The sequence below is a fragment of the Felis catus genome, chromosome A3 (genome assembly GCF_018350175.1).
Source record: "Felis catus isolate Fca126 chromosome A3, F.catus_Fca126_mat1.0, whole genome shotgun sequence".
Taxonomy (NCBI): domain Eukaryota; kingdom Metazoa; phylum Chordata; class Mammalia; order Carnivora; family Felidae; genus Felis; species Felis catus.
This window is the reverse complement of record NC_058370.1, coordinates 36251246-36272316: the sequence shown is the minus strand read 5'-3', so window position 1 is coordinate 36272316 and position 21071 is coordinate 36251246. Positions and strand designations below refer to the sequence as shown.

The window sequence follows — 21071 nt, the reverse complement described above, 5'->3', positions numbered from 1 at the left end:
GTGTTTCATACCTGTGGTTAGTGGCTACCATAATAGACAGTGCAGTTTGAGAATGCTTGGGTTTTATAACAAGAGATGCACGTATGTCTGTGTCCCAGATTCCCAATCCATAACATAGGGATAGAAATTATCAAAAGGATTAAATAAAATGCCATGAAAACTCCCAATGAACTGGGCCCTTAATAAGCGTTAACAATTACTTAGTCAATGGTGATGTTTTAATTTTTTTTCAAAATTTGATAACCTTTGATTCTATTTTTTTTAATGGACAAAAACATCTTTATCCAAACCCAATCACTTTAATTATTCATTTCTATTCTCTGAATGATGTAATACAGGTGATTCAGAAAAATTGTGAAGGACATCCACCTAGTAACTCCAAAAATAAGTTCCTAGAGAATCAGGAACATGTGTTTGAAACAACATTTACAAAGTCATCCTGAAAACTTTAGGTAGATCTTTGTATTATTTAAGACTGATAAACACAAAATCAGTCCCCTTAAATACACTAAATTAAGTTTGAATAACTTCTGCTAAGAATTTAGGGAGTCCCTCACTGGAGGGTACTTAAGGTCTTCAGCTGATAGAGAAAAGGGAAAGAGAGTTTTGTCAGCATGTACCCAACCAAGTTGAAGCATGTGATCGAATTATTTTTTAATTGTACTCTGGTTTTCCCATATGTCCTTCCTTTCCTGAAGGACAGGTAGACCACACTGAAGGCTGCAGCAAGACTTTCAAACCATATCTGCCATTAGATAGATTACAGGCCATGTTACAGTGAAGGTTACATTTTTCAACTCACAATAAGGTTCCAGTATTCTTTTTTAAAATGCTTATTTTTTTCTTTTTATTTTTATTAGTAAAGCAAGAGTAGCTGAATTTTTCTAAGGACTGGATTCTTCAAAAAGTATCATTGAAGTCCCATCTCAAAAATACGATCTGTAGGAATCTAGGACTGAAAAGTATATATTTTTGTATAAAATAATATGGTCTGCTAATGTAAAAATAGGCCACACGTAAAAGGAACTACATAATACATTTTGCATATATATTTTTCTTAATTCCCTTCACCTATTTCATATTTTTACCTTTTGCATATTTTCAATTCATTTTTAATATGATATAGCATTCTTCCTCTCAGTGTATATAATTTTTTTCATTTGTTTCCACAATGTTTGGAGGCTCCAAAAGTCACAACTTTAGGACTAAGAGAGACCTTACGAACGATCTACCCAGCCCTGCCATCTATTCCCCTAACAAATATATTTGTGAGATGAGGCCAGGGTCTCACAGCTGAGGGTCAAGGGCGAGAGAAGAAACTTGTCAACTCAGCCAAGGGCAAACTAACACCATCTGTCATCTGCAGAACTGCCAAGGTCAATTGCTAACTGGACTGTTAGCCCACCACCACCACCCCCCACCACCACCACATTCCCAAACCTCCATTGCCCACAAAGGCAAAAAAAAATCCCAACAGAGTATGACTTCAAATAGAGCTACATGAGTAGTGGTTCTCTCCTGCTAATGGAAGAAAGGAAGGAAGTTTATGGGTAAGGAAATGTGGTCTGAATTAAATTTACCATTGTGCTATGTAACATGGCATATATCTTCATAAACAAAAAATAAAGTTCATCAACATAAAGCCCATAACACATCTGGATAGCCAAGTGCACAGACATTGAGCCTGCATATCCGCTGAAGTCATTTCACCTAATGAAGATGTATTTCTTTTGTTTCATTATATCATTAGAGACAAGTGCTAGAAATGAACTAAACGGTGAACTGAAGCAGTCTGCTAATTCCCAAATATGGTAAAAGCACACTTATCATCCTGGTAGAAACAGGTTCTTAAAGGTGAACAGCCCTCAGAGCACTGCCTGACACTAGAGGGCGCTCAAGAAATGTCTACTGAATGAAGAAATACTCCAGATAATGGGAGCTAAGTCATTTATGCACCCAACCATTTTATTTTTGCTGTTTTTAGAGAAATTTTCCAAAGAGTATATTGAATCTTTATGACTTTCATAAAAAAATGCCACATATTGATTATTTTTTTGATATTCAGAAGATAGTTACCACCTATCATCACACTGGGCAACACCTGTATTAATGCCCCTCTGAGCTGCTACTCAACAATGGAGCCAGAGAAGTTTCTGGCAGATCTAGGCTTTCCTTGAGCTGTCAGAGTGCCTGTCTTCCAAGGCTACCTTTCCCCCTCAGTTCTGCAACTTAATCAGATAAGGCTAGAAACTTAAGGAACCAAGTTTGTCAGGTTAATGGGATATTTTCCAAGCCTCTCTTACATGGATTTGCATGGACTTCAGTGTGAAGGTAACAAAATGGCTGCTGCCTTAACTATAAGATTTCTGAAATGATGAAATGGTTGAGTCATGATACACAGGACTGTACCCTCTGGGTTTGAGTCTCAGCATTTCATTCTTTCTGCCTCAGTAGGACAAGGCTGTTACACAGGTAGACTCATGTCTCTTCCATTTCAAAACCTTTGCTTTGTAATCCAAAATCCAACAGCAGTTCAAGGAACAAATAATACCAGTTTACAAATTCAAGAAGAAGAGGGAAGCTGCTCCCCTCCACAACTCATTTTATGAAGTCCTGACAGCAAAGCCTGACAAGGGAAGTATAAGAAATGAAAATCACAGCCAATTCTACACCTGAACATAGAGGCAAGAAACCTGAATAGAAGCAACTGAATCTAACATATGAAAACTACACCAGAACCAAGTGAAGTTTATCAGAAGAGTGCAAGGTCGGTTTAACACTAGAAAAACCATAATAAAAAATTAATGTAGGAAAAAAAAAACAACACAAGGTCATTTTAATAGGAGTAGGAAAAAATAAAGAACAGTAGAAATCTGAGAAAAGAAATGTCTTAATAATAGGAGCACATGGGCAGCTCAGTCAGAAGAGCAGGCAACTCTTGATTGCAGGATCATGAGTTTCAGCCCCACATTGGGTATAGAGATTACTAAAATTAAATAAATAAATAAACTGGGACACCTGGATGGCTCAGTCAGTAAAGCATCCGACTTCGGCTCAGGTCACGACCTCATGGTCCATCAGTTTGAGCCCTGCATCAGGCTCTGTGCTGACAGATCAGAGCCTGCAGTGGATTCTGTGTCTCCTTCTCTCTCTACCCCTGCCCTGCTCATGCTCTGCCTCTGTCTCTCTTTGTCTCTCTCTCAAAAATAAATAAACATCAAAATTTTTTAAAAAATTAAATATTTAAATAAACTTTATTAAAAGTTCTTAATCATATAAAAGCATCTACAAAAAATGTAGCAAACATGCTTCATAATAAATCATTAAAAGCAATTTCTTTAAAATAGGTAGAAAATAAAGATTTCATACTACTTGGCAATGAGAAAGAATGAAATCATGCCATTTGCAGCAACATGGATGGAAATGGAAGGTATTATGCTGAGTGAAATCAGTCAGAGAAGGACAGATATCATATGTTTTCACTCATATGTGGATCTTGAATAACTTAACAGAAGACCATGGGGGGAAGGGAAGAGAAAAAAAATAGTTACAAACAGGGAGGGAGGCAAACCACAAGAGACTCTTAAATACAGAGAACAAACTGAGAGTGGATGGGGGGTGGGGGTGAGGAGAAAGTAGGTGATGGGCATTGAGGGATGAGCACTGGGTGTTGTAAGCCAATACGACAATAAATTATATTTAAAAAAGAAAAAAGAAAAAAAATGTAGATTTCAAAATATCTTTTAGGAGCACCTAGGTGGCTCAGTCAGTGGAACGTCCCACTCTTATTTTGGCTCAGGTATGATCCCAGGGGGTCATAGGATCAAGCCCTACGTCGGGCCTGTGCTGAGCACAGAGCCTGCTTAAGTTTCTCTCTTTCTCTCTCTCTCTCCCTGCTCCTCTCCCCATCTCAGCCTCTCTCTCTAAAAAATTTTTTAAAAAGTAAAAATAATATCTTTTAAACTAGCATCCCACAAATATAAAATATCTAGGAATACATTTAATAGGAAACATGTAAGGCCTCATCAAATCGCCCTTCCAACTTATTACAGTTCTAAGCACAATCCTGAATAGGGAATCTGAGAAAGAGCAAAGAGGACTAAGATACTTGGAGGAGAGAAAAGAAGAAAAAACAAAGGAGGGGGTTTGTCTAACTAGATACAGCGAAATTGCAATGCTACAGCAAATAAAATAATCTGTACTGGCAAAAGGGTAAACAGGCCAAAGGGACAGACCACACAGACTAGAAGGAAACAAACCCACCCACCATCTATGGATGATAGAAGCGGCACTGCACATCAGTGGGAAATAGACAGATCATTCACTCAATAAAATGTGGTTGAACAACTGTTTATCCATTTGAAAAAAGATGAAATTGGCACATTATTTCACACAACACACAGAAATCAATTACAGATGGACTAAAAACTCAAATGTAGAAAACCAGAAGCTCTTACAAAAGTTTTCAAGAACTCAAAGTAAAGAAGTTGGTTTTTGTTTTTGTTTTGTTTGTTTTCAATTTACTTATTTATTTATTTGGGGAGGGGAAAAGCAGAGAGAGAGGGAGAGAGTGAATCCCAAGCAGGCTCCATACAGTCCGCACACAGCTTGACATGGGGCTCGATGTTACAAACTGGGAGATCAAGACCTGAATCAAAATCCAGAGTCAGACACTTAACTAACTGAGCCACCCAGGCACCCCTATAGGAGGAGTTTTTTAACTGGACACAACAAGTACAAACCATAAAGGAAAAAAAAATGGTAGATCTAGCCATATTAAAGTTAAAACTTCCCTACAGCCTGATGAAAATAGTTGCAATTCACAAATTCAACAACTCTTATAACTAGAACATATAAAGAACTCTCAAAACTTACAAGTAAAAAAACACAATGTAGTCAGAAAATGGGCAAAAGACATGAACAGATATCTCACCAAAGAGGATATACAGATGGCAAATAAGTACATGAAAAGATGTTCAACATCATCAACCATCAGAGAAATGCAAATAAAACCCCAATAAGGTATCACCATATATCTACCAAAATGCCAAATAAAATATCAACACCAAATGTTGATGAAGATACCGAGAAAATGTATCTCTCATACACTGCCAGTAGGACTGTAAAAGTGGTACAGCCACAATGGAGAAGAGATAGGTTTCTTATAATACTAAATATGCACTTACCATATGACTCAAAACCACTCCTAGGAATCTATCCCCAGAGAAATGAAACCTAGGCTCACATAAAAATCTGTATACAGAAGTTTAAAAGCTGTAGGGGCGCCTGGGTGGCGCAGTCAGTTGAGCGTCCGACTTCGCTCAGGTCACGATCTCACGGTCCGTGAGTTCGAGCCCCGCATCAGGCTCTGTGCTGACTGCTCAGAGCCTGGAGCCTGCTTCAGATTCTGTGTCTCCCTCTCTCTCTGGCCCTCCCCCCGTTCATGCTCTGTCTCTCTCTGTCTCAAAAATAAATAAATGTTAAAAAAAAAAAAGTAAAAAAAAGAAGTTTAAAAGCTGTGGTTTAGCGTAAAATAAAAATACTAGGAAGATTAAAAAAAAAATCTGTATACAAATGTTCGCAGCAAACTTTATTCATAATAACCCAAAACTAGAAACAACCCAGATGTCCTTCAATGGGTGAATGGTTAAACAGACTGTGGTCTAGCTATACCATGAGATATTAGTCAGCAATAAAACAGAATGAACTGTTGATACAGGTAACAACTTGGATGGATATCAGGGAATTATGCTGAGTGAAAAAAAAAGACAACCTGAAAAGGTTGTTTCATGTATGATTCCATTTATATAACATCCTTGAAATAACAAAATTATATAAAATTATATAGACATTTCGCTTCTATAAAAAAATTATAGAAGTGAAAAACAGATTAGAGGTTGCCAGGGATTAAGGATGTGGAAGGAGTATGTGGTTTTATATGAAGAGGTAGCAGGAAGGAGCCAATGGCAATGGAGTTCTGTACCTTGATTGTGGTGTTGGTTACATGAACAGATCTGATAAAATGGCACAGAACTAAATAAATACATGTAAAACTGCTTAAATGTAAGAACTCTGCTTTGTACCAATGTCAATTCTCTGGCTTTAATGTTTGCCAGGGTACACAGGACCCCCCCCCCAATCTTTTCTGCCTGTGAATCTATAATTATTTCGAAATAAAAAGCTTGCAAAAATTAAAACTTCTGTTCATCAAAATACACCATAAAGACATGGGGGGGTGACAAACTGAGACAAGATACTTACAAGACACATAATCATCAAAAGACAACAATCCGAAATTAAACAATCCAACAGAAAAACAGGGAAAGGGACACTCAGAGCAAGGTGTCCCTGTCTTCCAGCCAAATCTGCAGGTCCAGCAAGGTAGTGGGAAACAGAGGTGAAAGAGTTTCCTGATCCCTTCTATTATTTATACCTTCACAATCACTGTGCGACAACCAATCATGACTCTTACCTCCTTTGGGGAGGTGGGAGGGGTGTGTCTCTCAGTATTCTTTCACAAAAGCTGAGAAGCATCAAGTCTAAATGCAAAAAGACCATTTACCAGGGAATCTGGGGAAAGCACACACTCTGCTCTTTTCTCTGACTGGAGGCAAAGAGCCCATCATCTGGGAAGAACAGATGACAATCAAAGGCGGAGCCGTCTGCCTCCCACAAGAAGGAAAAATCACGACTTGGTGATGCCAGGAAGTCCCAGACCCCAAAGAGCTGGTTATCCTGAAGGTCGCCACAACCACAGCCTTTTAAAGTACCTCCTGTTTCCATCTTTATACTTCTCCATCCCCGAAGCCATCACTAGAGGTAACAGAGCAGAACTGTGTGCTGGCATCTCCCACACTGTCACAGGCCCTCTGCCCACCCCTCTATCCCACGGCTCAGGCAACTTCACAGCTTCAGTGGCCCCACACAGCCAACTCCATCATGTGTCCTTGAACATGCAGCTCCAGCCCTCCCCACCTTCACCCACACAGGCAGTCCTAGAGGAGTTATCATCTGAAACCCAACTCAGACACCACCTGCTCCTTGGAGGCTTCCACAAATCTCCAGAATGAATCACTCTCTTCTCTGAGCCACATCTGCACCTTACACCACCATTACTCTCACACTTAGCTCAGCGAATTACACATAACTCTGATCCTCAGTCTGTCTCCTCTGCCTGACCAAAAGTGTCCTGAGGACAAGGTCCAACCCTGTCTTCTTTGATACCTGGTGCAGGGCACAGGTATACATCAAAAGTGTGCTGACTTAAGCCTATTGATGTTACTAAATAAGGGCTACAGACTGTTAATTATTTTTCTAGATTTATACCTATTTATCTAATGCATCCTTACTGTCCCCAAATCCCAAATCCCACATTAAGCTTTTTTAAAAGGAGGTCAAAGCACTATGGACCTGTTTCAATACATAAATAAGACTTAAGTTGAATGTATCACCAGCCTCAGTTGAAAACCTTGTAATACACATAAACTTGTAAAAAGAAGATCAAAATGTTTCCTCTTGAAAATAATGGGCAACAGATCAGAGATATTGTTGAAGTTTAGGCCATAAATGTGAGTTTTTCACTGCATAATTTTTTTTTGTTTTTAAAATACTGACATTCTAACAAGCACTTGAATGGAAAAGATATTATCAGCCTCTGTATTCATTCAATTTTAAATCTGGAACATAGTGAGGTTTTTCTAGACTTGCTTTACTGATATTAAAAACTAAATGTGCGCATACACACACACACACACACACACACACACACACACACACAAAGCAAGTATGCATCTTAAAAAACTACTTTCCTAGGTCCTTAAAGTTGCCTTCAAGAGGGAGCAACAAGTTCAGTGCCTACGGTTTAAAGCATAATGTTAAAAAGTCTTGCTATCAGAGCTTCCAGTTAAAGTCCACGTTCAGTGGAATTTTTAATTTAATTTGCCTGATTTTAAGAACTTCAGGACAATATCCAACAAGATCAATTTTCTGAATATGTGAAAACAATTTACGTGAGTATGCCAAGAAGTTAATGTATATTATAAATCTTACAAATAACATCCTCTAGTCTGCATTCTTGAGCCCACTTTCCCGGGCCTGAGAATAGGCATTCTTTTCAAAAGAAGAAACTTTGAAAGAGCATGACCCCTCCAAAAATATGTGTGCGTAAATTTCTTTCACAGAGAGGGAAAGATTCTAAGATTCTTAAGAAAATTTGGAGGGAATGGAAGTAGATTAAACATTATCACATGATTGTCCTGTCATTTAAATACAAAGCAGAGATAAACGCTAATAAAGAAAGTCAGTGACCTTCTAGATTATTCTGTGGGAAAATCCAAGGCATTCTGAAATTCACATTTGTCTTCCTTTCAGAATTGCTGGCCTGTGTCATAAACCAAAGCAACTACTCCAGATTAAGAAGACTAGAAATTAATTTTAGGTTTCTAATCTCTGGATTTCAAGTTTTATCAAGAAAATTATTATACTTCCTTTTTTCATCTTACCAAGATTTCACTAACTAGGGGAGCAGAAACAGAAAACAAAGGCCCTAGAACTCCTGAAGTTGGAATGCGCGCACACACACACACACACACACATACACACACACAGCAAAAACCAGTATCAAGGAAAAATCACAAACTTTAACAAAATACCACGGAAAACTGACAAATGAACAAAGATGCTGCTGGTGACCACTCAGATAAAGCTTAAGGAGGCGACCTCAGTGTGAGAAAGAATCAGCTTTTCCTATTACTCAAATGGTCATTTTGAATTCCAAAATCAGCTTGTAAAAAAAGGAAAACAAAACGAAAACCCAGGGAAGCTCCAACAGTGAAAAGTGGATAATACAAGTGACAAAAACATAAGGGCTTTTTTTCTTTTTGTCTTTAAATGTAGGTCAAATATTGAAATCCTCTACCAAAAATAATTCCACAGAACAGTCCTACCTTTCAGTCACTCTACATCCTTAATCCAGATCCATGATCTGGGCCCCTCATATCCTGCTATGCCCATAGAAAATCCTCACTGGGCCCGGCATGGAATGCTTCATTAATAGGAAAGATGTAATTTTTATTTAATACTTTGTCAGAAAGACACAGGCACCTGTCCATGGAGGCAGACATGGTCTTCAGGTTCTAGTAAAACAGACATGCAGTCAAATCCTGCCTCTTCAAGTGATCTCAGACAAGCTACTCAATTCTTCTGTCTCCCGTTTTCTTATCTATGAAGTGGGATAATAATGAGTATCTATCTCCAGGGTCCTATGAAGATTCCATAAGATCTGATATGTAGTATTTGGCAATTCCTTGATCAGTCTCTGTTAACCATAATCATTATAAACATTGCAGGGCACAGACAGACAGGTCCTGATCAATCCACTTCATAGCCCAAGCCCCACTCTGATTACAACTGTTTTCCAGCACCTTCACAATACAAAATAACTTCCATAATCATTAACATAATTGTCTTAAAATCTAATATTTTTGACGTGAAAACTATAGAGATGGAGTACAGATCTTTAGTTGCTATTTGGAGGGAGAGTTACTACAAGGGAGTAGCAGGAGGGAATTTGGGGGGGTGGTGACGGAACTGTCCAGCAGTCTGACTGACACAGTGGTTATAAAACTCAGTGCACTGGTCAAAATTCATGAAAGTGTATACCAAAAAGAATGAATTTTACCATATGCAAATATAAAATATTTTTTTAAATTGCAAAACAAAAAATTCTAACTAGAGAAATAAAAATAGTGACACAAATGAAATTAAATGTCCGAGACATCATAACAGCAATATTCTATATATTATCCTATAACTAACCTAAGTCAAATCCAATTTTAGTTACCAGCTCTGATTTATTCAAGCACAAAATGTCAATATTAATCAGGAGTCACTGCTTGTCTATAACAGAAGCAAAGACTTTTTTTTAAAATATTTATTTATTTATTTTGAGACAGAGCACAAGCAGAGGGGGTACAGAGAGAAAGGGGGAGAGAGAGAATCCCAAGCAGGCTCCATGCTTAGTGCTGAGCCCACAAACCATGAGATCATGACCTGAGCCAAAATCAAGAGTCGGAGGTTTAACTGACTGAGCCACCGAGGCACCCCAGAAGCAAACTTTAGAAATGTACCTACACCAACACTAAATGAGTGGTATTCTCCATTTACATTTCTACTTTGTTGCCTAATGAGTAGGTTCTTAGTATGCACCCATTATCGTTTTCAATCTCCAAAAGATAATATACAAGTAGTAGGTTTTAAAGATTTAACACAGCTTAAAATGTTTAGGCATGTACACATCAAGAGATACAATAACTAAAAAGTCAATACATGCATTTTGTATTTTAAAAAAGCAAATTTTCACTCAGAAAACATTCATCCATAAACTACCAAACACAAAGGTAAAACCTCCCAATACATACACATTTACACATTTTACCAGTTACCTCCTGTTTTTAGTATACACAGAAGGCATGGCCACCAAATAATTAGACTTTTTTTTCCAATTCAAATAAGCTAGAGAGGAACAAAGCAATGTGAAAAGGAGTACTGTGAAAATAAAAACCTAAATGCCCTTCAACTGTTAAATGTGTAAACCAATTACGGTACATCTAGCAAGATACTACCTAGCAATTAAAAAGAAATGAATTATTGATACTTGCAACAAAGAAGACTCTAAATCATGAAAAGAAACCAGACACTGCCATAACTCCCACCAAAAAAGATCATGTACTATACGATTCCTTTTAGATAAACTACAAAATGCAAAGTTATCTATAGTAACAGAGAACAGATGAGTGGTTGCCTGAAAGAAAGTTACCAGAAGGATTATAAAACAGCAAAAGGAAATTCGGGGGAATGATGGATATATTCATTACCTTGACTATGGTGATGGTTTGACCAGTATATACATGTCAAGCGTATCAAACTATATACTTTATATATGTGCAGTTTACTGTATGACAATTACAGATATAACATGGTGATATTCCTCGTTCAGCCCTACACCAACACAAAAAAGTGATTATCACAATGAAACAAGTCATATAAATTTTTGGTTCCCCAGTGCATGTAAGACTGATATTTAAACTATACTATTCTATTAAGTGTGTCACAGCATGATACCTAAAAAAAAAACAATGTACATTAAAAACAGTGTAAATTAAATAAGGCTTTATTACTAAAAAATGCTAACGATCACCTGAGCTTTCAGCAGTTGAAATCACTGATCACAAAGTACCATAACAAATATAATGAAAACGTTTGAAATATTGTGAGAATTATCAAAATGTGACATAAAGACATGAGGCAAACAAATGCTGTTAGAAAAATAGCACCAATAGACTTGCACAGTGCAGGGTTGCACTGAACCTTCAATTTGTAAAAAACACAGTATCTGCAAAGCACATTAAAGATATGCCTATATTTCTCAATAAGGCTGTTGAAAAAGAAAAAGACCATTAAAAAAAAATTCATATTCCTAGTACATTCTGTTTAGATCACCACCATCTCTTCCAAACAGGTGAATATCCGAAAGTCATGGAACTTTTTCCCTTAGTGATTTCCATGCATAAACAAAACCTTAATAACCTAAAGATTTAATAAATAACAACATATCCACATAGCTGTGATCACGTGCCAGACATTGTTTTAAGCACTTTTCTGATACTAACGTATCTAACTCTCACTTCAACCCTAGTTTACAGATGAAAAGCCTGAAGCAGAATGTTATGTAATCTGCTCAAGGTCACACAGCTAGTAGCTGGTGGAAGAGCTAGGATTTGAACCCTGGGGTGTGACTCTGAAGGTCACTTTTAAGTTCATTTCCTTGCCCCCTATGCTCTACTGGCACACAAAAGACACCATATGTGAAAATCAAAAGCAATACATATTGCACTTAAAGAATACTTCCATACACACACAGAAGTATTTGCTACATTTTGAAAACTCCCAGGAGGCTAAATAAAAAACAACACATTGGAGCACCTGGGTAGCTCAGTCTGTTGGGCACTGACTCTTTTATTTTGGCTCAGGTCCTGATCCCGTCAGGGTGCGCTCTGAGCTTGGAGCCTGCTTAAGATTCTTTAACCCTCTCCCTTCCTTATGCGCTCTGATAAAAAAAAAAAAAATTAAACAAATAAATAAAAATATTTTTTTAAACCTTCATTCTTTTCCCAATTAATAGGTGGAAAAAGGACAAGCCAGAAAGACTGGACAACTTGCTGAGCACACAGAATAAATGATAAGTTGACTGGTTCTTGGGAAGCTGGTTCACCACATTTCCAGTCCAATTCTCTCCAATGCCTTCAAAGTCCTAATTAATTTAAGTAAATCTATCTGGGAGACAAAAATCTAAATACAGCATGTGAAAAACATAAAAGTAATTTGCTGTTCTCTCAAACACCTTATTGGTTCCTAAATTCCATCCACAGGGTCTAATATTCTGCAGATAGTGGCCTACAGCCTTTTTTTTTTTTTTTTTTAATGCTGTCCCCACCCCATCTTCCAAGTGATTTTCAGGAACAGCTAGGATTGAGAATTCCTGAGACAAATGAGATTTAGATTTCTCATTGAAAAGACAGAAGAGAGCAAGATGCCACAAAAACTGGTCAAGCATGGCCCAGGGTTTTCCAAATCAATACTGAACTACTGAACACATGCAGGCTTTTGAATTCAACTTCTAATAAATTAAAAGTAAAAATATGCACAGAGGAAAACTGTGCACACAGGTGTTGCCATGGCAACAGTTACATAATATACCAGAATGACAAATTCTCAGCTTTTTAGAATGCTAAATTGGCATTCGGACATCAAACTGATAACTAAAAGCAAAGGAAAATATGTCACATATCCGATGCATGTAAAACACGGAATAAACTAACAATACATTGTGAACTGTTTAAGAACCACAGGTTTAAAAGAGTCTATAGTTGATGCCCCGAATTAATGCTCCTTGAACTTTAAGGTGCACTCCCTAGAAAAGATTCTGAGTCAGTGGGTCTTGGGATGGAGTCTGAAACTAACGTTTCTGAGAGGCTCCCAGGTGATGGGAGTCAGTATACTACACTTTGAGCAAGACCCTAAACCTTGAATATTGATCATCAAATTAGCCAACTGGTCTTCAAATATGGGGGTGTCTAGGTCCCAAGAAACAAGTGTCAATACAATTTACCCCTAGTATGGAAAAAACAAACAAACAAACAAACAAACAAACGTGAGGATACTGAGAAAGAAGCCAGGGGATACTTGTCAGTTTTGTGGCTTAAGAACCATAGAATATTGTGACTTGCTGCAACCTAATAGCTGTCGAGGTCAGTTGGAATGTAAATTCCATGAGAGAGAGGGGTTGTTTGTTTGGTTTACCGCAGAATCTTGATGGTCTAGCACACATTAGGTACTCAATAAATCCAATGAATAAATGAACGGGCAGTATATACAAACAGAATCCGTATTTATGTCACAACCTAAAAATGTCTGAAACTGTATTTGTATAAATCGTGGTCGGCAGCCATAGTTTGATACAAATACCTGGCCCATTCACTGATTTTGTCCTAAAGAAAAAACCAAAAAATTACCCAGAGTAATACTTTCACTTTCAAACCCAGGTTTCTTGCACCCTCTGTTAACAACTCTTTAGCACTTTGAAAACAACGAGAAAAAGGTGGAAGCACAGGAAAAAGAATTCAGAAAAGGCTCAAAAATCAAAGAAAAAAAAAAAAACAGAGGGGGAGAGGAGATGGGCAAATAGTTCAGTGCAAGTGAAGGACCATCTCAGGTTGTCAGGAGTTCCATGTTCTTACCTATGATGGTGGCAGGGTTTGGGTTCGGGCTTTTATTAGTTTTGTTACTGTCCAGGGTCACTGGTGGAGTAGTACTTGGCTGAGCAAACTTAGACTACACAGGCAGCAGGCTCTGAAGCCCACCTTCAGGTGCTTTGGGGATTCAACCTTCGGCCTTACTTCCCCTTTCCCAGGGTCTCCCCGCGCGTTGGGGGGTGGGGGTGGGGAGGGGAAGCTGCCGCTGCCCAAACACAAGATGATTTGGGCAGCCTCACTGCCGCCTTGAAGCCATAACCAGGAGTTAAGATGGCTGCGAAACACTGGGTGAGGGGCCTCAATAGCGAGAAGGATCTGCCCGAAAGAAAAATGGCCACCGTTCATTTCTCAAGGACAGCCCAAAACAAAAATGGCGACCAAGGCTGGCTATTCAGAGACTAGGAACGCAGTGAATATGATTGGCAGGTAACGAATCTCCATTACCCGTAGTGCTAGAGAGCAGAGGTAATCGAGAGAAAAAGAAAACCCAACTTTTTTGTGGTACAGAGCTTCTTGATACCGGAAAGTTACTAACACAAGAATTACATTATAAAAACGGTTGGAAAGTAAAGGTGGCTTTCACAATACCAGATAAACTCTAAAATAGCGATTAACATAATTCCCTCCATAATTATTTTGAATGCTACAAGAGAATGAAAGTTTTGTCCTCCAACTAAGAAACAGGATGGGGAGAGAGCGCCAAAATTATCCACTTTGAGGACAGCAAGTGTTGGCGGACTCCTAATCTCCCCGTAGACCTCCCCCTACAAAGAGCTGAGGGCAAAAGCTTTGTGATGTGGCCCGCTCGCACTGCGCATGTCCACTTTCCAGTGTGATGCGGCGAAGTGGTGGTAGTCCAATCCTTTTCTCCTGGTTTTGAAGGCACACGTAAAAAGGCGGCGAGGAACCGGCGCTGAAAACGAACCGCGCCTTGTGATTGGTCAAGTCTGGGAGGACGGAAGACTACCGCGAACTATTGACTACTGTGTGATTCATTCAATGAATATCTCCTAAACGCGGGCCATGAGGCAGATACGGTGCCCTAACAAGTCCATTTGATGCTAAATTCTTTGGTTTCAACACATTTGCTGAGACTGATGCTAAATAAGTTCCGCCCCCTGGCCCTTTTCGGTCTGGGCCAAAAGCTTTCAGGGCTGAGACCCTCGCTAAAACCCGGAGAAGCGGATTTTGAGCAGCGCACGCGCCAACCACAGAACTACGCATGCTCCGTCTCCAAGCCCCGAGCGCAGGTTGCCGGGACAGGCTGCGGCGGCTCCGTGCGGCTCGGCCTCTGGGGCCAGCTGGTGGCGGTGGCCTAGAGAGGCTCAGCGGCTGGTGGGCAGGTGAGAGCTCTGGAACCTCAGGTGGAAAAACCTGCTTTCTACCTGGCCGAAGAGAGGGGAGGTGGGCTTGTTGGTGCCCCTTGCCCCCTCTCAGAAAGGTCACTCGTGTCTTCACTGAAGGATATTTGGGGGCGGGGACAAGGAGGCCGGCTCCTTATAAAATTAAAGTCCTACCCTTAAAATAGCCATGGGCAGTAAATACTTGCAGCTGGAGGGAATGTGAATGGCGGTAGGGCGGCTAAGAATTCCAGGTGTAGACCCTCTTCCTCTCGCATCTGCGCGGCCACGCCGTGGAGTAGATGGAAAAGGTGTTCCAGTGAAAGCACCGATTGCACCTGCGCTGCCACCTTCTAGCTGAAATCTGTGTGACTTGTTGGTCACTCCTTCTCAGGGAGAGAGCATACTATGCCTGTGTCTATGTGGGAGGTGACGGCCACCCTCTGACGTGGAACTGGAAGTCAGAACTGTTGGACAGCAGGGTTAGTGCCAATTGCGTGAAAGCAGAAGCAGGACTCACAGGACTTTTGACATTAGGGGGACGGAATCCTTTTGAGATGAAGACGTCCTGCGTCATGTTTATCTTCTCCAATAGGACCGTGCCCAAATACTGTAACTGTCTCAGAGGTTCTCAATTCTGGCAGTTTAGTCATTCATTAACTTCCTCCATATATTTATATATCCACATATGTTGTATACGTATATATATAATTGTGTGTATGTACACACACACACACACACACTGAGTTAGCAGATTCGTCAGTGACCAAGACAGACATAGTCCCTGACCACATACAGCTTGTAGTGATAGGAGAGGGAACAATAAACAAGTACGCTAACAGTGAACAAAGTGTTTCCAGATTATCCTAGGTGGGTTCCCAGGGAAGGAGATTTGTGGGCAGGACATTTATTAGGAAGGATTTTTCTGGATCTTACCAAGGAAGAAAGGAAGCAGGAATGGGTGGATAGAAAAAGTTAAGCTGCAGTTCAGTCCCAAGGGAACTCTAGGTGATGGTTTGGCCCTTCAGAGGTGTCCCAAGTTGGAGGGAAGAGCCAAGTCTATACCTGGGTGGTCATTGGATGCCTATTGCCCTGGAAAGAAGGCCTGACTTCCCTTCTCTTCAGCCAAGTGTGTCCTGTAAAGGGACTGACAACTGAGATCTGTCTCAGCAATCCGGAGAGCTGGGGAAATCAGCCTTTCATTCTTAAAGGGGATCGAGGTGGCACATCACAGCATTCACCACAATGGGAGGGCTTCAGAAGTAATGGTGGGATGTGCTAGAGAATAATGATGGTGGGAGAGGGAAGAAACTTTAGGCTGAGTGCTCAGAGAAGGACTCTGAGTAGGTGACATCTGAACTAAGCACAAGAATGAAACCCTGTGTAGGACAAAAGGAGGAAGACGCTCCACTTTCTGTTATGCGCTGAGAATATAACCGAGAAAAAACAATGGCTGCTACCTCCTGCTGCAGTGGGTGGCTGTTACTGGTTTTTATAGATATTGTCTCCCTGCTACTACCAAAGATGGAGTATGTAAAAATAGATGGAAGATAGGGGAGAAACTGAGAAGTCTGGAAGTTTTGAGAAAATAGTCAACTTGGTAAAGACTTTTAATCTCTACAGTTTGGGTTGTTTTTTTGTTGTTGTTTTTGCTCGAATACAGCATTTAATCGTGTTTTATTTGGATTGTACCTTTCTCTTCTCAGGTTTGTATTCTCTTTTGAGAACAGGAACCATGCCTTATTCAGTTTGGTAGTTACCACCACACTCACACCATCCTCCACCCAGCCTAGTGTCCTGCTAGCACCTAACAGAAACTAAGTAAACATTCAAATAAAATTAATCTCACACATATTTGAAGTGAAAATTGATAAGCCCTAAGTGATATAAACACTGGAGATATGTCTTTATAATATTTCTCAGTTTTATAAATTATAACCAAGTATTGTAGTTGAAGTATTAGGTGATAATAAACAACTGCTTTGGTCAAGCAGGAATCTCCAGAGGTGCCTTTTTCTGTTAATTTGTATTAAAGATAATATACTTCCACTAATAATAGTTGCCATGTATTGAACTCTTCCCACATGCTAGACCCTTTACTAAGCAATAAATAAATATAAATATGTAGTGATGTTCATAATATAGCTGATATTACAGATTATTAAATTGAGGCAGGAGAGAAGTGATTTGCCCAAGATGATAACGAATTTGTGGTAGTGAGAATTGGATTCCCATCATTACTTAATACCTTTGCTCTTAAGTAACCAACAACATTTCTGAAAACATAGTCCACTAGGACTCTAATATTTAACCCCTCAGCAACTCTGTTAGCTGTTACCAGAGAAACATAAATTATTCGCCCTATTTTTTGCTGCTTTGCTCTGTTTGAATTTTCCTGTTTCCTTCAAAATTTGCTTTCCTGGCTCTCACTGTAGGAGTTTGCTACCTTTCCTATAACATCCTGGAATCTGATTATCGATCCACCCCTGTCTAATCAAAATGGCCCCAAAGATCTCAGAACCTCTTTCATGAGAATCAGGGTATCTTTATTCACCTCCAGACTAACTCAAACTGCCCAGAGAAGCAGGCCTCCTTTATGGGGACCACATCCCTTAGTCTGGGCAGTCATTCCAGTCCTCTTCTGTTCTTACTACACTCGAGGTTGGCTCTATTCCTTTGAAATAATCAAAATAAGAGTAATAGCCAATAATCACTGAGTCCAGACTAAGTGCCAGGTATTGTGCTAACTTCACAACAAGTTTGTGATGTGGAAGTCATTATACTCATTTTACAGATGATGGAACTGAGGCTTAGTGAGGTTAGTGACTCATCCAAGGTCACAGCTAGTGGTAAAGTGCAGGGGTGGAGACGGAAAGCTCAGGCAGTAGGATTCCACAGTTCATCCCCTTGATCACACTATAAGACAGAGCATTCTTACGAAAATGATTGATTGTGCTTTACCTTCTGAAAACTGGTAGACAGGAACTAGATCCTGGTGGGCTTCTTATGCTGTACTAAGAAATTTAGATTTCACCTTCTAACAAAAATATCACTAAAGGCTTCTAAGCAAAGCATAACAACCAGATGTGGGGATTTTGCAAGATGGCTGTTAAGTGTGTGGAGTATATATAGTGAAGAGTAAAGTAGAACAGTGATTCTCAGACTTTAACTTCAAAATTTAACGTACTCTCCAGAATATGTTAAAACACAGATTACTGGACCCCACCCTAGAGTTTCTGATTTGGTAAGTCAGAGGAGGCCACAGAATTTGCTTTTCTCAAAAGTTCCCAGGTGATGCTAATGCTATTGGTGAGGGGGACCACATTTTGAGAGCCACTGGATTATAAGCAAGGATGTCATGTGAAGTAATGAGGGTCAGGACTATGGCTGTGGGAAGAGGTTATATATAAGAGTTTCATGTCAAATGGCAAGGCTGGGTGACTGATAGGATGAGGAATATAAGGAAAAGGGTAGAGACAACTATATCCAGAATTGAATGGCTTAGCAGGAAATGTTTTATGTTTTTTGGGTTTTTTTTTTTTTGCCAAAACAGGAAATAAGGTTGAACAGCAGTTTGGAAATGAAAGAGGATTCATATTTATATGAGATGAGTTGAGACTGCTTGTGGGTTCAGGTAAAGGTGAAGAGTAGCAGTTGGCTATGTGGGTGTAAGCTGGAGATGAAAGTGCAGTAGTCGTTAGTGGATGCATTATAATAGAAGCTTTGGATGTGAATGAGACCACCTAGGAAAGGAACAGGGGGGAAAGACAACCAAGGACAAATCTCTGATAAAGTTGAAAGGGGGATGGAAACCCGAGGGGCCGTTAAAGGAGACTGAGAAGGAACAGACTGGAGTCCCAGGTACTTAAGGGAGTTTCCGGAGCACATCAAAATGCTTCAGAGATCAAGTAAGGGGAGAGACTGGTGATCTTTACAGTCAGAGCAGTTTCCATGGAGAGTGGAACAAAAGCACGGTACTTGAGTTTGAAAATGGAAGTGGGAAGTGACTCTAGGAGAAGATTCATTATTTGAAAGGAATCAGATTGTGTAGTAGCTAGAAGGGAGACTAGTAAAGAGCAGTTGCTTTAGGAATTTGTTTTCGTTCTTTTCAATGGGGAAAGAATAGGTTTTGCAGAGGAGGAAGACCCCATTATAAGTGGGAGGTGGGAGATGTAAGAGAGGTAGTGGAGTTAGAACCCTGAAGAGATGCAGGGAAAAAGGTTAAGATGAGAGCTAAGATGGGTGGGTCTGTTTTTATATGTGGGACAGGAAGTTGAAGGTGCTGATACGCAATAGCTACAGTTTCTTCTGGCCAGTAGGTTAGCTGCAGAAACAAAGGTGAAGAGTAAAATAGAGCTCTTAAAAATGATGAAGATAGGGGAGCCTGGGAGGCTCAGTTGGTTAAGTGTCCAACTTCAGCTCAGGTCATGATCTCATGGTTTGTGGGTTTGAGCCCCACATTGGGCTCTGCACTGCAGTGGAGCTTGCTTGGGATTCTCTCTCTTTCTCTCTCTCTCTCTCTCAAAATAAATAAACTTTCAAAAAAATTTTTAATTAAAAAAGAAAATGATGAAGATAGAAATCAGAGCTAACCAGGGGTAGCCCTAAGGGGTCAATTGACTGCACATTTAATCTGGAACATTCTGGCTTTCAACATGATACCCACTCCTCTTCCCTCAGCAACCTCAGCATCAAATGGCAGCCAGGTTTAAAAACAGAAAGGAGATGGAAAAGTTGTAGTGTTGTGTATAAACTCAATAAAGTCTATTAAAAAAAAAAATTACAATCTTTCCGATGAGCCACAGCTTGCAATAAACTGATTTTCTCTTCCTCATTAGTCCCTCATCACTCACTCACTGTTTACATTTTGGACTGTTAGTAAAGGTCCTCTGCAAAACTTGTGATGCTTTCACTATATTATTTATGTATAAAGACATTGAATTCAAAATAATGGAGAAGGGTAGCAGAGGCCATAAAATACTCATATATAACTATGTTGACCTTTGCTGTGTTTTTTTTTTTTTAAGTTTACTTATTTATTTTCAGAGAGACTGTGCAAGTGGAGGAGGGGCAGAGAGGGAGCAAGGGAGAGAATCTCAAGCAGACTCCACGCTGTCAGCACAGAACCCAATGTGGGGCTTGAACCCACAAAACCATGAGATCATGACCTAAGCCAAAACCAACAGTTGGACACTTAACCAACTGAGCCACCCAGGCACCCCGACCTTCACTGTGTTCTTGACTACTGACCAGCTGTGCTGTCAGCACTGTAGCTATTGGGTGTAGGTCAAGCCAACCTTGAATGGAGGGGAGAGAGCCATGATAGGATTTTGCCAAATGGAAACTTTAGAACTCAGGTATGATCCATTCAATTCATCAAGAGCTGACAGTAGTGACAAGATGAAAATTCAGCAAACTGTTTAGTTGATAAAAGGGGGAAAAAAGAAACTGTTGGTCTCTAGTGTGCCAGTTGAGTAAGCATGAAGACAGTACACAGTCCTTTCTAATGTGTACACAAAAAGTGCCAACATGTGAACTGCCATATTAAAAACAGGATATTTTTAGCATCAGTGATTGGGAGCTCAGAAATGAAGAATTCCCAGGGCACCTGGGTGGCTCAGTCGGTTAAGCGCACAACTCTTGATTTTGGCTCAGGTCATGATCTCATGGTCGTGGGATAGAGCCCCATATTGTGTTCCATGCCAAGCATGGAGCCTGCTTAAGATTCTCTCTCCTCTCTCTGTCCACTCCCCCACTAGTGTGCTTTTCCTCAAAATAAACATTAAAAAAAGAAAGAAAAATGAAGAGTTCCCAAATAACTGTAGCCGACATTGTAAAAGAAATACAGTTCCAGTAAACTTCATCTCTTGTCATAGGCACAAGATCTCATTAAATTAATTGTTTAACATTCTAATATCCT

At 39.7% G+C, this 21071-nt stretch overlaps 1 protein-coding gene across 1 annotated transcript in view; it reads right to left on the bottom strand.

Annotated features, from left to right (window-relative positions):
• Positions 1-14599, bottom strand: part of SLX4IP (SLX4 interacting protein) — a 177683-nt gene extending 163084 nt beyond the window's left edge. Inside the window, 1 exon segment of the mRNA XM_003983783.5 lies at positions 13797-14599. The gene's annotated coding sequence lies outside the window, so the exon portion shown is untranslated.
• Between the last annotated feature and the right edge of the window lie 6472 nt (positions 14600-21071).